At 37.9% G+C, this 17,122-nt stretch overlaps 2 long non-coding RNA genes across 3 annotated transcripts; both read right to left on the bottom strand.

Annotated features, from left to right (window-relative positions):
- Nucleotides 1–980: 980 nt before the first annotated feature.
- LOC132041983 (uncharacterized) lies at nt 981–1,476 on the bottom strand. The gene is made up of 2 exons (XR_009411303.1): nt 1,350–1,476; nt 981–1,260 (listed from the first exon to the last, which is right to left on the bottom strand). It is a non-coding gene; the product is annotated as an uncharacterized LOC132041983 (long non-coding RNA).
- A 1,921-nt stretch (nt 1,477–3,397) lies between these two features.
- On the bottom strand, nt 3,398–16,789 carry LOC132041984 (uncharacterized). 2 transcript variants are annotated; one of them, XR_009411305.1, is made up of 3 exons: nt 16,349–16,789; nt 15,313–15,456; nt 3,398–3,609 (listed from the first exon to the last, which is right to left on the bottom strand). It is a non-coding gene; the product is annotated as an uncharacterized LOC132041984 (long non-coding RNA). The 2 variants fall into 2 exon arrangements; XR_009411304.1 differs by having other exon boundaries at nt 16,391–16,787.
- Nucleotides 16,790–17,122: the final 333 nt, after the last annotated feature.

Below are 17,122 nucleotides of genomic sequence, written 5' to 3'. Positions count from 1 at the left end.
CGACAACAACCATACTAACAACATCCATAAGTGATTCAAAACGCATTCTAACGTTAATAATTCCTTTTTACACAATTCAACAACATTTCATTTATATTCAAATAAACTACATACGATCAAACCAATACCAATGCTCACATATTCAATTATTAATCCGCAACCATTCAAACAAGATTTGAGAACATTCCAAACAATATGCCATGGAACCCCGAAACCACCAATTTCCATAGGGACAACAACAATACATTTCTTTCTTCCAAATTCATAAACTATATCAACAATTCCATACGTTAGCAACATCATTTTCATCAATACAAGAAGCTATATTGAAATCACATTATCTTCTAAATCAGCCCACAAACAATTACAACTTCAATTTGAGTCATCAAACCCTCATTTTCATCACATAATCCACAAAAGAACAACAACCAAAATACTACATAAAATTAATTCATCATGTTCCACCAAAAACAGCCCCTACACGGCCAAGCTTCAACATACATAATTCCATGAAGTTCATTCATTTCTACACATTCTACCACACGCACAACTATCCATAATACAGTACAAGAAAAATGGCCTTTAAGGAAGGGAAATCTGGTCCCTAAAAGTCCAAATCTGGTCCCAAAAGGGGCAATTACGACAGGAAAAAGCTGGTCGCCACCCGTCGTAATAGCCTCCGCCGCTAAAGGTCAACCGCGACGGTTCAATAATCTGGTCGTTAAAAGTCTTTTGAGACGGGTAATATATCTGGTCGTTAAAAACTTTTAGAGACTACATATCTTGTCCCTAATGGATGATTAATATCATCATAAATAAATGATTTCCGCTCGTTAAACCTTTTTAGCGACCAAATGTTACTGGTCCTAGATTATCTTTGGAGACGAGCATTACTGGTGCTTATTTACAATAATTGTACTAATTTTCACGACCATATTTCTGGTCTCTTATTGACCACAAGTCTTCCCGAAAGCTCGATGTCACAAAAAAATTATTTTATCAATAAATATCGGATTCCTACTAAAACATCTAGATACAAAAGCGTTATATATATAAAGAGGAAGATAGAGTTATTAATTACAGTAAAATTGTTAACATCCCATGATGTTAGTTTCAATATTTGCTCGACACCTTAACAAAAAAACATTGCTAACACTTGAGCTAGACTACGATAGAGAGTGCATAACATTCCTAGCAAAATAATGAGCTTGTGCATCTTCTAAAATTCCATCTTGACTTGTCAAATTCAATCTTCAAAACCTGTAAGTACAAAATTTTGGAAAGACTTGAATAACTATTAGTAAGATGAGATATATAAATTCTACACCAGTAGTAGTTATACCGCTTACCCCAAAAGCAATCTAATAAATTCATTAGGTGTTATCCAGCAAAATCATCGATGCTGCAAGAGTATAAGAAAAATTAATTAGAAAAGTTTCGGGATGCATTAACCAAGAATCAAAGTCTATTTTAAAATGCAACCAGAACAATAACTGTGACAAGCATAATGGAAGTGTTTAAACTTAAGGCGTTGTTTCCCGTGGCGAAGTTAGAAATATAAAGAAAAAACCTTGACGGCTCCCATGGAGCTTTGGGCTCTTTTCGGCCGTTCATGGCCTCTTAGGCCACCGAGCAGCAATGGTATTATCCTATGCGTACATTGAAGTGGGATCCTTGGTTTAATCCCGAGGAAGAGACTACTATAACCACTGTATGGATCTCGTTTCCAACCCTAGCACCTAATTATTTTGGCCAATCTCAGCTCTTTTCTATGGCAACAATAGGGAAGCCTTTGAAGTTGGATATGGCTACTAAGAATAAGACAAGGCCAAGTTGTGCTAGAGTAGAGGTAGAAGTTGACTTGCTTGTTAATCATCCTAAAAGGGTACAGATTCAGGTTATTCCTAATACAACCGGTGCAATCAAGGCTAAATGGGTGAGAATACATTATGATTTCATGCCCAAGGATTGCAAGAATTGTTGTTTACAAGGGCATGATGAGGCAGGCTGCTGGAAAATTCATCCTGAATTGTTAAGGATTTGTACAAGTGGAAAGATGCCAAGGGAAAGAAGCAGGTGAAGAGCAATGGTGATGGACAAAAACAAGGTGCACAAAGCAAAGACTTGTGTCTCAGGTGGTACAGGAAAGGAAGTGCAAGCAGTAGTTCCTAATGCTAATGATGTGCAAACTACTAATAAGTTTGCTGCTTTAGAGAAAGGGAATGAATATCATGTGGAGGAGGCAGGTACTTCAAAGCAACTTGTTGCAGTGAAGGAATCAGTGAAGACAAATGCAGATGTTGTGCAGAAGCAATTAGTTCAAGTACCTGATACTTCTGTGGCTCAGGTTCATACAGATCCCAAGTCGACTAATAATAATCCTAAGTCGACTACAGTTGATAAAAATCAAGCAGTGCATGGTGTGCAAGGCAATGTTACACCACTGGTAAAGGATGTTTCTCCTGGTGTTACTGGTGGAAGTGGAGATCATAGAGACCGAGGGTGTTCTTGTGGTTGGTAATACTGCAGAAATTGAGGTTGCAGTTCCTATTGATGAGAACATTACTATGAAGCAGCTTAATGTGAATGCCAAGGTATTCATTCCAAAGAAGATTATCATGCCACCTGGGGGCACAAAAACTTGGGTTGAAAAGGCATTTTCTAATCCAATTGTTGTCCATACTAATCAGACTTGTCAAGAAATTCCTTCCAATACTCTTGTTGCTACTGATATTAGTACTAATAAAGTTGGTACTGAAAGTGAGGAAAGAGTGTTATAGAGTGATCAAGTGGAGGAAGATATGGTTCCTGGCAAGAATGTTGAGCATGATCTTGTGCAGATTCTCTCGCATGTTGATATACACACTCGTACTTCATCGTAGTTCAACAAAAGCGAGTCTTCTAAAAAAGCATGGCATTCGGTGTGGTTGATTCTAAGGCTAAAGGAAATTTGCAGGTTGTAACATCAACTGATGACAATACACAAAAGCAGCAGCACAAGGAGCAAGAGGTAGACATATCTTTTGCATATCAAGATCCCAATAGAACTGCAGGGGCTGGAGTTGCACAAGGATAATGCAACTCCAAAGGCAAGTTCTCACTGTAAAAAGCAATCCAATACTAAGAAACATGATGGCACTCCTACAGGTGGTAAAATGCATGGTACTAGTCAGTTGGATCAGCTTAGCGCTAATTCACAAGTTCAGGCTTCAGGTGGAAATTCGCAAGCAGTAGCAACAACAGGAGATGAATCCAAAAGATTTAGACTTTGGTTAGGCAAGAACCTTTTAGAAGTTCTGGAACATCGTAAGAAAGCTTATAACTACACTTACCTGAAAAAACCTCCTAGTAAGCAGGTATAAAATTTTAGGTCCTGCTATTCTCTATAAACTGAATTTCAATAAGTTCCTTACCAGCAGCAATAGAGAATGGAGAGTTTGTGCTATCCTCTATAAACTGAATTTCAATAAAGTTCCTTACTAGCAGCAATAGAGAATGGAGAGTTTGTTCGTGTACGAATAGTCCACCTGAATGGGAAGCCTTGAGTGCTCACATTGTAGAAAGATTTGCACTACTGGCCAAGATGGGAACTCAGGTTTGATCCTAAAACTGCAATATGATGACACAAAGTAATCAAATCATTGGATTCTGGTGTTATGTGAATTGTTTCAGCTGATTGTTCAAAGCATTTACCAAATCTGTAGTCAGTACATTGTGGGTATTTGAAGTTGTCATATATCACTGTACGAGAATCATAATGAACTGAAGGTACATCGATTTGATGCCTATATAGTGTTACAAATTATCTGATCATTTTATCAACAAAAGCAAAATTGTAGAAACTTTTCAGTAACATAAAAGTCATAGGCTCGGTATCTTTAATATATGCGCTAGACAGCCTGATTTAATAAAGGTCAAATCAAGAAAATGAAGTAGACTAAACCTGACGGGATTTCTCCCCAAAAAAAAAAAATCTTCTGATAAGAGATTTTATTTTATCATATAAGATCTGATTCTACTCTAAAAGTTTCACAAATAGATACTAGTAAATGTTAGATTTCAATCATCAATGCGTATGTTGTATTAACGAACCTGCTATGAAACTAGAATTTTTTCCCTACAAATGTGTATATTCCCGTATGGTATTCGGGATTTACCATTCAAGAAAAGTTGCGACCCCATAATCCTACCATAGTCTAGCAATGGGAGTTCCTACCTGTAATCCTCATTTTCAATTGTCATCTTAATAACTGGAGTGGAGCAATGACTGCAATGGTAAGTTCGCAGCAGGGGAATCTAATTATGGAAATAACGACGCTATATATATATATATATATATATATATATATATGTGTGTGTGTGTGTGTGTGTGTGTGTGTGTGTGTGTGTGTGTGTGTGTGTGTGTGTGTGTGTGTATATATAGACGATTAATCGGAGAAAGCATACGAGGTACATTAGTTATACCTTGAGTAAACCAGAAGATATTAGTGAATCAACATCAGTCAATAAGCATATTTTTAGGATTCACTTTTTTCTTTGGAAAAGCTCTAAGACAGAGGACACACATGCACCTCCAACACTGTGACCTCCCAAAATTTTAATCACTAGATGCCAGTTCGCTGGAGATATTAGTTCACTATTTGGACTGTTTGGTCTTAACTATCTTTGGGCTTTCTTAGAATAAACCTGATTTCTCTTTGTGCTTTGCTAGTGATAATAAGTGATGTTCTTTAATAAATAATTCGGTATTCGGGATATTCCGAATACCAAACGGGACTAATGTCTCCTATCGAATTCAAACCAAAATATCATAATTCTGAAATTGTACTCCCAAATACCGAATTACCGAAATGCGCTGTTCAGTACAGTAATTCTGTTATCGGTAATTTGTGCCCAGTCCTATGCATAAGTGTCACACCCCAATCTTACTAGGGTGTGATGGGCACCCGACCCCACATTCGGAGCCGAGCGAACCCACAGACTCTTATTACAAACGTAATCTCTCGGACTCTTAATCAGACAAAAATGATACATACATCAAATATTTTTGGAAATATTCTTTTGTAGTTTACAAATCGACCGAATCTGAAATCATATGGAATTTATTGCATAATACAGAATGACATGTCGGCTGATGGAGCCGCTTACAAAACTGACATTCAGAACCCACGACTCTGTCTGCAAAGTCTCTAACAGATAATCAGAACACATAACAAACATAATCTGACTCGGCCGCACTCCAGGAGCAAGTGGAGCTTGCCAACGCCGCTGGAACATCTCCTACAAAGCCTGTACTCCTCTGGGTGTACCTGCGCGGCATGGAACGCAGCCCCCGAAGAACAGGGGGTCAGTACGGAATATGTACTGAGTATGTAAAGCATAGAGACCAACAAACAGAATTACAACTAAACAGAGGATACGGAACATAAATGTAATACCCAGAGTGTCAGAAATGCTTACTCATAAACATAAGCAAATGCATAGCAGAAAACATGCCATAGCCGGCCCCCATCATGGGACTCGGCAAACAGAAAGTGGTCGCCCCCGACACTGGCGCCACAACATATCATATCAAATCGGAAATGTGCACATATCATATCATATTATATCAGAGTGTGTACATGGCACAGCATACTCCACAACCCATGTACATATATACCTGCCCCCTCACATCGGGGCACGGCGAACAATGGAGTGGAAAACGCTTGATAACATATCCTGGCTCGGGCTCAGTGGAGGAAGCATTAAGGCATCCACGAGTGGAGTAGTGAGAAACTAAATGCAATATAAAATGTACAACATATACAGAGATCAACCGGAATAATCAAATGACATATCATGAAGAAGAGTCCGGACGAGGCATAGCACATACCTTTTAACGACCGCGGAGGATTCTTATCAAAGTAGAACTTTAGGAGTCATTTGTGTATATCAAAATATAAAACATATGCGGAAACTCGATAGCGTAACTCAAATAGCAGACCTTATAGTGAACATTTGACAATAATCAAAACATAAGTCTTTCGGATATCAGAATGGTTCGTGTCGAAATAGTCTTTCTGAAGCAGTTTCAAATCCCAAAGTAGGTCATAAGACTCAATAAAATAATTATAGCAGTTATTCTTTAGAGCTTAGAAAGGTAGTTAAAAGTTTCCCTTAGTTTTCATTTTAAAGAAGATCAAACGGAATATCAACACAAAGTTCGGAAATGGTGGGTCCGCCTCGGGTCAAGTAAGGTGGCGTACCCAAACGGTGCATATCAAACCTTATGATGTCATTTATGAGAGGTATAAGATAATCGGATTTCATATGTACAAGTTCTAGATACTTGGATGACTTGTTGAAACAATCGCAACATAATTGGTTCAATTCTACTGAATGAAAAAGGGAGAAATTTGGACGTGGATTCCGAGGAGTATAGTTGTCCCCGAGGTCCAAATTCAAACCTAGTACATCTAAGACATGCCAAGAGAAGGAATGGGAAGGCTTTACATACCTTTCTTGTCCTGTACGCTCGCCAAAATCCAAATCCCGTTTCGTGCAAAATGTCACGACCCAGCCCCGTGGGCCGCGACTGGTGTCCTAGCTGGACACCCGTACGCACCTACTTACTAAATCGACATAATTATATCTTATTCATGCCCAACATTGCTAACTTATATGCATATTAATCTGAAGCGATCGCAACTATCGTACATATCATACCGGGACACAATCATAAATATATATATACAAACCAGCCGTTAAGGCTGTCAGCACAAACCGCAGTACAACCGAACAATGGCAACCCATGACCCACATATATGTCTACAGGCCTCTAATACGTACAACGAATTATATGACGGGACGGTGGCCCCGCCGTACATGCAATAGTCATAAACACAAAGACATGCATAACTAAAAGATCCGTACCAAAAATGGGCTCCGATCAAAGGAGCTCTCCGAATCGCAAACGATATCCTAGGGCCGACTAATCACCCTCAAAGACGCGTCTAGACCTCGCGTGGCATGAAACGTAGCCCCAAAGAAAGGGGTCGGTACGACGAAAAATGGACCGAGTATGTAAAGTCAGAAATACTGTAAGCAGAATCATAAACAATCCAGATGTACAGAAGTATAGTCATCAAATCATAATCAGAATCAGACATACAGAGGTATAGCGGACATAGCCATATCAAAATCAAGGTGCAGAAGTTTGACATACTGAATCATGATCGGAGTCAGAAGTACAGAAAATGCGTACCTTATCAGAATATCAAAATGCCTACTTTCAGATTTTAAGTGATGCAAATCAGAGTCACACACGAGGTACAGGAACATGGTCGCCACTCCCGTCTCTGGCGCCATAACATGTCATAACATAGGCTCGGTGCCGGGATATACCACGCCGGAAACCGGACATATCATAACATAGACACGGTACCCCGGGAACCGGACATATACCACGAGAACCCGGGAACCGGTCACATCACAATCCATATACACGGAAACTGGGGACGGACATTGTTATACCTCGCATTTTATGCGTATTCGGAAAAACTGGAAACAAGTCGGAATGGTAGGAATTAAGGTTCTAATTGGATTTTACTTAGTGTGCATGGGATGTTTAAGGAAATATTGACGCGGAAATATTAAGGAAGGTTAAGGACATTGTAATGCATTGATCATGTTTGGCTCATAAGTGGTTATGGAAAAATTTAGATGTGGAAATATCGGAAAAGGCTAAGGGCAAAATTGGAATGTCGGAAAATGGTTTCATGAATCACCAAAAATATGGGCTAAGTAGTTGGGCTTGGAAGGAAAAAAAAAATAAGAAATCAAGGCCCAGAAGAGATGAGGGTGGCCGGCCATGGTCCAAAAAATGGTCCAAAAATGGTCCAAGCCCATGAATTAATCATGTGACAAGGTCATGTGACAAATTAAATTTATAGGCAAAGGTTCATTATTTTTCTAGAAATTTCAAGACAAGAGAAAGAAGGAGAAAAACAAGAACAAAAGGAGATAAAATTATAAGGCCATTCGGCCAAGGAGGGCGGAGAGCCAACCCTCCAAATCTTGATTCCAAAAATTGTTTTCTTGCTATATTTATACTAATTCAAGGTTCCTTTACAACTTGACGTAATTGGTTTGGAAGATTGAGTCTTGGTTTCTTCAATTCAACACTTGAGGAAGTGAAGAAGTTTGAAGAACAAGGTAAGAATTCATCTCTTATAATTATGTTTTGAAGGTTTGTTTGTGTTGTAGTTTGTGTAGATGAGAGATATATAATAATATGGAAGTTTGCATGGTGGAAATGCATGGGTGCATGTGGCCGAATGGTTGTAGTGTGATGATGTTGAATTTTGTGTTGTATTTTAGTTGTGGTTATTGTGGAGTTTGTATTAGAAATGAAAGTTGAATAAAATGGGATGGAATTGGAATTTTGCATCTTGGCCGTGTGGTGTATGGCAATGGAATAGTAATGGTGTTATTGTGATCTTGACAATGTAAATGAAGCATATATGGAGTAAGTTTGCATTGAAACGGAATGTAGGAACTTATGTCGTATTTTTATGATTTTATGAAATTATGGGAATTAAGTTGTTAAGGTGTAAATTGTTGTTGTTGGAGATGAATTAGTAAGTAGAAATGCGTTGGAATGGTTTTGTCTCATATATATGAGAATTTTGGATGGAATATGGAAATTGATGAAAGTATTGAATATTGGACATATAGCTTGAAATGCTCTTAGTTTATGTTTAAATGATCTCAAATTAGTGAATGAATATGTAAACGTTCATGTTGGTTCGAATGTGCGTAAATGGATTGAAAGTTGACATACTATGTAGCAAGGAAGACTACTTATGTTGGAATGTGTTTTGGATTGGTTGTTCATATTGTTGTTAGTATGGTTGTTGTTATTTTGGCCGAGTTCCATTCTCGGGTTGTTGTTGACTATTTTGAGCCGAGTTGAATCTCGGGGGTGCCACATTTATAGGGGAAGTGCTGCCGAAATTTCGGTAGCCAAATAGAAACCAAGATTGAAATGTCGGCTTGCATGAATAGTAACTGGTAAGAATGACCATTTGCAGATTTTCGACGAAACGGGATTTGATCTTTGGCGATCGTGAAGAGCAGGAAAGGTATGTAAAGCTTACCTATTCTTTATTTGGCACGTCCTAGACCTATTAGGCCGGAAACAGAACTTTAGGGATAATTCTGCTCCTAGAAATTCGAGTTTGATTTTGAATACTATTCATTCAATACAATTGAATCATAAAGCTTGCTTTTGGATATAAGAATGTTTCCACCTTCGTACCTTTTGCAAATGAACCCGAATCGCTTCGAAACTTTCCAAAATAACGTTATGGAGCCCAATGATTAAAATTTACGCCCGCCACCTCATATGACCCGAGGTGGGCCCGCTATTCCCGAACTTATTTCTATTATGCAAATGAATGATTTTTTGAACAATATTTAAAAGAAAACGCTCTAGCTACTCTTCTATTTATTACTTAAAACTGCTTTTAAATATTCCGTTAAGTTCTATGACGTGCTTTGATATGTAACACGAATCCGAATATTCCGTTCGACATAATCCTCCGTGGTGTCCGAAAGGTACGTACTATGACTCCGTCCGATTCATTGATTTGGTTTGACATCTGATATGCCTCATCGAGTCTCTGGAAACATATATGTTATTTTTATTGCATTAGTTTCTCACTACTCCACTCGTGGATGCCTCAATGTTTCCCCCACTGAGCCCGGGCCAGGATATGTTCTCAAGCGCTTTCCTCTCGCATTGTTCGCCGTGCCTCGATGTGAGGGGGTGGTATGACATACGTACACGGGTCCGAAGTATGATGTGCCATGTACATATATTCTGATATCTGATTATGTGATGTGATGTGGCCACTTGGTTTGCTATGATTTGTTTGGAGATATTCCCTACTCTGAAGTATGATGTGTTTTGGCGCGGGACAGAAGGGAGCGCCTCTGTTCTGTTCACCGAGTCCCATAGCGGGGCCGGCTTTGCATATGTTTTCTGCATGCATTACGTATGATTTCTGGTACGCATTTTTGATCAGCTATGCATCTCGTTCGTTTTCCGCACACTCTGTTCTGATTTTGGTTTTGTTATTTACATTCTCTGCTTTACATATTCAGTACATTTTCCGTACTGACCCCCTTTTTGGGGCTGCGTTTCATGCCGCGCGGTACGTACGACCGATTTGGATCCGTTGCTTAGGTTATCTGCTCAGCTGTTGAAGTGCTCCTTTGTCCGGAGCCCATATTTTGATATGAAATTTTCTGCTGCATATGTACGTATTTATTCTGGGTACGGCGGGGCCCTGTCCCGTCATATGATTATGTTTTTGTTCTGTAGAGGTCTGTAGACATGTGGTGTGGGTTCTGTATATGTTTCGCGAGAGTTGCGTACGTTTAGGGTTATCTATGTTTTGTGACGGCCTTATCGGCCTTCGTGCGGTATGTCCACTTATCCTTGTTAAATTATTATTTCTGTTCGGCTTTAATATTTTGCTAATTTAGGTTAAGGTACGAACGAGTGCCCAACTAGGGCACGTGTCGCGGCCTACGGAGTTGGGTCGTGACAGACATATACCACGGTACCCCAGAACCGCACACGGTAACCGGAGACGGACATATACCACAGTACTCTGGAACCGCACACCGTACTCCGGAGACGGACATATACCACAGTACTCCGGAGACGGACATATCATACTCCATATACACGGTATCCGGGGACGGACATATACCACAGTACCCCGGAACCGAACACCTCGTACTTCAGAATTTATGTGTGGAACCCGGCCCTCAGACAAAGGGCTCGGCGAACCAAACGCACGATACATACCGGCCCGGGATCCGGCGAAGGAGATCTTAACGAGTGCACGAGCAGAGTAGTAAGAAACTAAATGCACATAAATCAAGACTCTAAGGAATGATCGAACGTACTGTCAGATTATTCGTAACAGATTACTTAATCGGAATGCTTATATCAGAAGACTTATATCGGAATATTTATGCCAATATTCTTGTATCGAAATATTCGTATCGGGCTACTCGTATCGGAATACTTATATCAGAATATTTGTGCCGGACCATTCATATCAGAGAGGGCCTACGAGTCATATCAAGCTCGAAACTAAGGAGCAGAATTACCCCAAAGTACGTCTCATCAGTTAGTGCGAACGATAAGTCATTTAAGAGAGAAATAAGACGACAATCGTAGAACATGCCGTTCGGATGTCCTGACGGGTTATGTTGCAGCAAACTTTTAAGACAGTTTGGATATGTCAAAATATATCATAGGGTTCAATGGAATAATTAGAACACTCAACTAATAAATCATATAAAAGGATTCGAACGATAATCATAGTGTATGTCTTGCGGATATCGCAATGGGTTATATCAAAATAATCTCTCTAGGATCGTTTTATACTTCAAACTATGTCATAAGACTCAAGGGATAATCAAAACGCTTATCGTTTATTTGTTGAGGGAGTAGCTAAAAGCTTCCTTTAAGTATTGCTCAAAACAAATTAGTAACACAATAGGAGCAGATTCGGACATAGCGGGCCCACCTCGGGTCAAGTCGAGGTGGCGTACATAAATTACAACCATTAGACTCTATGGAGTCGCCGATGGGGGTTCCAGAATGACTCGGTTACGTTTGTGACAATTTTGGATGTTCAAGTACTTTTCCAGCCGAACATAAGGATTCTAGTTCAATTACATTGAATGAATAGTACCCAAAATCAAACTCGAGTTTCTATGCACAGAATCTTTTCCGAGGCTCAGACTCCAACCTAATATAACTAAGACATGCCCAAAGAAGGAAAGGGAGGACTTTACATACCTTTTCCGCTTCCTACACGACTCCAAAATCACGTCTCAAGTTTGCCAAAATCTACAATTTAGTCACAATTACCAAATGTTAATCGTAAGGCTTGGAGATTTCAATTTCAACCAATACTTGTCTATAAAAAAAATTTGGGCAGCATCTCCCCTATATATACAACATCCCCGGGATTCAAACTCGGCCAATACAACAACAACAACCCCAACAATAACAACAATCATCAAAATCACAACAAAACGCATTCTAGCATAATTGTTCTTCCTTTCCACATAAGGCAACAATTCCCATTCCAACTTCACATTTCCAAGCCACTATCAACATTTCTATATTCATTTACTAATCAAAATCATTCCAACACCATTCGGAAGCGTTCCGTATCATTATACAAAATATTTGCAAAACATACTAAAATTCCACCGAAATCCTAATTCATTCAAAACCTCCACTCTTCAACATAAATGTTCATAACACATTTTCGTCCCCAAATTCATCAACAATGACCATAATTCACATTTAAAATCTTACTTTCATAATTGCGTAAAAATTATATAAAAATCACATAAATTCCCATGACAACCTACAACCAAATTTCCATGCCGACTTGAATCGTTTAAGCCTTATTTACGTCATAAATGTCATAACGACACAACTAACAAGTTAAATAAAATTTAATTCACCTTCCCTACACCATGCACACTACACGGCCACACACCACTTCACACACATGCACGGCCATGCACACACACACCACAATTCTATCATTCCCATCCAATTCCAATCACTATAACATATACACTTATTCCATAACATAAAAGAATAGAATTCATACCTTTTCCTTCAAATTTCAACTTGCCACAAACGTGGTTCTTTCGCTGAACTAATTATACTACGTCGAAGAGCGTCTTGAACTTAATAAGAATTCAAGAAGAACAAGATTTTAGGATGAAGATTGAAGAACTTGGAATTTTTTTTTTTATCTCTTGAAGAGTTCGGCCGAGAGTCTCCTTGTGAGCTCTCAATGGTTTTCTTTTTTTTTCTTGAATCTTCTATTAAAAGATGACAAATGATCCCCTTATATTATTTTATCACATGGATAAATTAATATTCCCATGGGCTTGGGCTAGCATAGCCGGCCACCCCACAAGATTTGGGCCTCAATTTCTCTTATTTTTTTTTTGAGCCCAATTGATTGTAGCTCTCGTTGTAATTCCCGAAACTAATTTCCAAAATTCCAATTTTGCCCTTGGCCTTCCTCAATATTTCACATTCATATTTTTCAAGAACAACAACATACATATTGACCAAAATCAAAATATTGCCTTATTCTTACAAGTCACAATTATTTTCAAATTTCTCGAATATGCAAAAGTACGGGATATAACACAAAACCTACAAATGGTCACATTTACCAATTGGCTATTCATAAGGCTTAAAATTTCAATCTTAACCAATACTAGTCTACAAAAATTTGGGCAGCATCTCCCCTATATATATAACATCCCCGACATTCAAACTCGGCCAAAACAACAACAACCATACCAACAACAATATAAACAACATCAGCAATCGACTAGAAACACATTCTAGCGCAAATAGTCTTATTTTCCAAATAATGCAACAACTCCGAATCCAACTTTACACTTACAACCCAATATCAATATGTTCATATTCACATACTAATTTAAGATCATTCAAACATAAACTAAGAGCATTTCAAGTCTTATATCCAATGTTCAACATTTTCATATTCCACCCAAAATTCTTATATATATGCAACAAAACCATTCCAACACATTTTCTATTTACTAATTCATCTCCAACAACAACAATCTATACTTTAACAACTTCATTACCTTAACATCATAAAATCGCATTAATATGACATAATTCTGTACATTTCATTTTTCATGTCAACTTACCCCATACATGCTTCATTTACATTGTAATGATCACAATTAACATGTTACACAAAATGAATCCATCACCATTCCATCCACCTATAGGCCACGGCCAACATGCCACTCTCCAACTTCATCCCATTTTCATTCAACTTTCATTTTCAATACAATTTCCATAATAACCACAACTAGAATGCAACATAAAATTCAACTCATCTCAACTATACACACACACCCATGCACGGCCACATGCATATATTCATATCCACTTTGCAAACTTCCATATTTCTATATGTTCTACTCATTTACATACACTACAACACAAACAAACCTTCATAACATAAATAGAAGGAGGAATTCTTACCTTTTCTTCCAAAGTTCTTCACTTGGCCAAGGTGTCAAATTGACGAAACAAGTGCTTTTCCTTCCGAAATAATTACACCACGTTGTAGAGGAGCCTTGAATTAGTAGAAATACAACAAGAGAATAATTTTTAGAGCAAGATTTCCATGGCCTAATTTTGCATGGTGATGGCCGAATGGAGGGAGTCTTTCTCCTTCTTTTCTTTTGAAACTTCTAGGAAATTTTGACAATTAAGTGGCCTTTTATTTACTAATTCATCACATGGATGAATTTCCATGGGCTTGGGTCTTCTTGTTGGGCCATGGCCGGTTGGGCCTCTCCTTTCCTTTCTTTCTCTTCTTTTTTTTTTTTTTGATTTTTCCAAGCCCAATTACTTAGTCCATATTTGTAGTAATTCATGAAACTAATTTTTGAAATTCCAATTTTGCCCTTAACCTCTCCCAATATTTTCACATCCAAAACTTTCATAACCAACTTATATCAAGCAAGACCAAAACATAACATTGTCCTCAACTTACTACAATTATCTCAAAATGTCCAAATATTCCAAATACGGTTTATAACACTTGGCTTAGCTTATCGCACCCATCTCAAAATATCCGAACGTGCAAAGTACGGGGTATAACAATAAGCTAGCAGGCAATAAAAAGATACACAAAGACAGGGAAGAGTCTTAAGAAGGGCAGTGAGATGAACTAGATTTTGGGAGGATACATAAGATGATAGAAGAGGATAAAGTTGCAGTTCTCTCCTCCACTATGAACTCGTCTCTTTCTCTAAATTTTCAGTCTTTCTTTGAAATAGGAAATTATAATTAGAGGAAAGGGGCAAGGTAAAACAGCCATCCAGACTAAAGTTATTTAGTTCAGAGAACTCTAAAGAAAATTGATATAGACCAATAAGATTTTTCAACATTTTCATAAAAGAGCATAGATTGGTAATGTCATGAACTGAAGTACACACTACATAATTTTCTCTCTTTCAACACTACAATGAATTTCTTGCTAAGATAGGTACTACATATCATTTAATTTAATTAATAGCTAATCGCTCATATCCGACTTTCCAAATCATCAAACCCATACAAAAAGAAACAATACTTGCTATAGGATAAGAGTAACAGAGATCAAAGAAGCACCCTCTACTCATGCATGATGGACAAAAGAAATAAGAGTAGAGAAATACCTGACAAAATCAAAAATCACCGAGGTAGAAGCTAGAGCTTAGCACACAGAGCATCAAAGTTCATGGCTTGTTGCTATAAATCGAAGTGGTCTATCAATTGATATCCCATCCATAATATTGTAGCTAAATTCCTCAGTTAGTAGCCTAGTATACAAAATCAACTGTCAGATAATTCAAAATTATCACTTGGTTCATTGCCTTTGACATTACAGAAGAAATAAATCAGTTTTCCATCATAAAATATAAATACACAAATGTTTGAGGCTTGACGAAGAGCATCACTTAAGTTTGATAAAGTCTCAACTCAAAGTAGCTTCCAAAAAAATCATGACTTCCCAAGTTAATCCAAAGGTAAAGGAAAATTTACATCTGTAAGAGAATTTCCTAACTGAATTTTCACCTGAAATACATTGAAGGAACAATTTGTTCTTCTCCAGTTTGTTCACAAAGTAAGGTCACAGCTAGTGTATTATTGAAGTTGTAGCAGTACTAACAAATAACTAAGTAAACGAACATCGGTTCCTACAAAACATATGATGGAGTAGCTAGACAAATCACATCATTTACACAAAGCCTAAATCTATCACCTGAAAACTTCAGAATAACTCACTAATTAGGTAGCAACAGTAACCGAAACATCAATTACAAAGCTAAAAATCATAATTAAAGCCATCCAATTGAGCATGATCAAGGAAGAGATATCATTAACCTAAAAATAATAGGGTAGGAAAAGAATGACATTTTTCAGACCAACCCAAAAGAATGGCACACACAATCATTCTCAACAAGTAAAAGACGGACATAGAACGAAGAGGACTTCACAAAATCATGCCACTAAATGGCACATATATATAGCATTATATGCATCTAAATCCCTAAATATATATTTTCTACTGCAGATGTAACCAAATACACATGAACCCATCAATGTTCTATCACAAATTCACTGATAATCAGAAAATAGATTGAAGACAAAATAATCATACAGTGCAAACACAACACTTAACATACTCCAATTAAAAGATAAAGGAAGGACCTTAATGGCGTGGAAATGATGAAAATAGCTTTAAAAAATTACCAAGCATTGACAGTCTCCGGGAAATTAATTTTGGTATGCAAGATAGGATCTCGGGCAGTTCTAGGGCACCCGATCAAGTGTACACACCGGAGAACATGGATAGGTCAGAAACTCACATTTCGCTAATAGAAACCAAGTTTTCCAGTGATGCGTTTTCTGCTAGGTCCAGAAACAGCGAAAGGGTACAACCATGGAGACGAAGAGAATAGAGGGAAGCCCTACCAAAAGGACCGCCGGTGATGGGTCTGAATAGACTTCTACGTTTCTCAAATGAAATTAGGTTTAGGCATTTTGAGGGATGGAGGGTTTATGTTTTTGAGAGAATGATTTTGTAGTTTCTTACTTTATTATTCATTCTTTTCAGGAGTTAAATAAATTTTATGTGGTGTTCAGTCCGGCTCATTTAGAGTGTTTGAGACCAGTTATTAAAAAATTTAGAACCATATTTTGTCCCTTCGTCAATTGAAAGGGTATTAGTGACGAAAAGAAAATCTGGTCCGTATAGGTATATTTTTTGGGACCAGATTTTTGACCTGCCGCTAAAGGTTGGTCACTGATAAGGATTTTTCTTGTAGTGATACACAATCCAAACATGCTAAATAGATTAGTTCTTTACTCCTATATAATCTCACATACACACGGCTACACACAACACAGCACAACTTCATGAACTTCATCCATCTCCACACTCCACAACATACACAAACATCTATAACATATGAAAATGAGGAT

Source organism: Lycium ferocissimum, unplaced genomic scaffold (genome assembly GCF_029784015.1).
Source record: "Lycium ferocissimum isolate CSIRO_LF1 unplaced genomic scaffold, AGI_CSIRO_Lferr_CH_V1 ctg12715, whole genome shotgun sequence".
NCBI classification, from domain to species: domain Eukaryota; kingdom Viridiplantae; phylum Streptophyta; class Magnoliopsida; order Solanales; family Solanaceae; genus Lycium; species Lycium ferocissimum.
The sequence above is the reverse complement of the archived record's forward strand: the minus strand, read 5'-3'. Positions and strand labels throughout refer to the sequence as shown.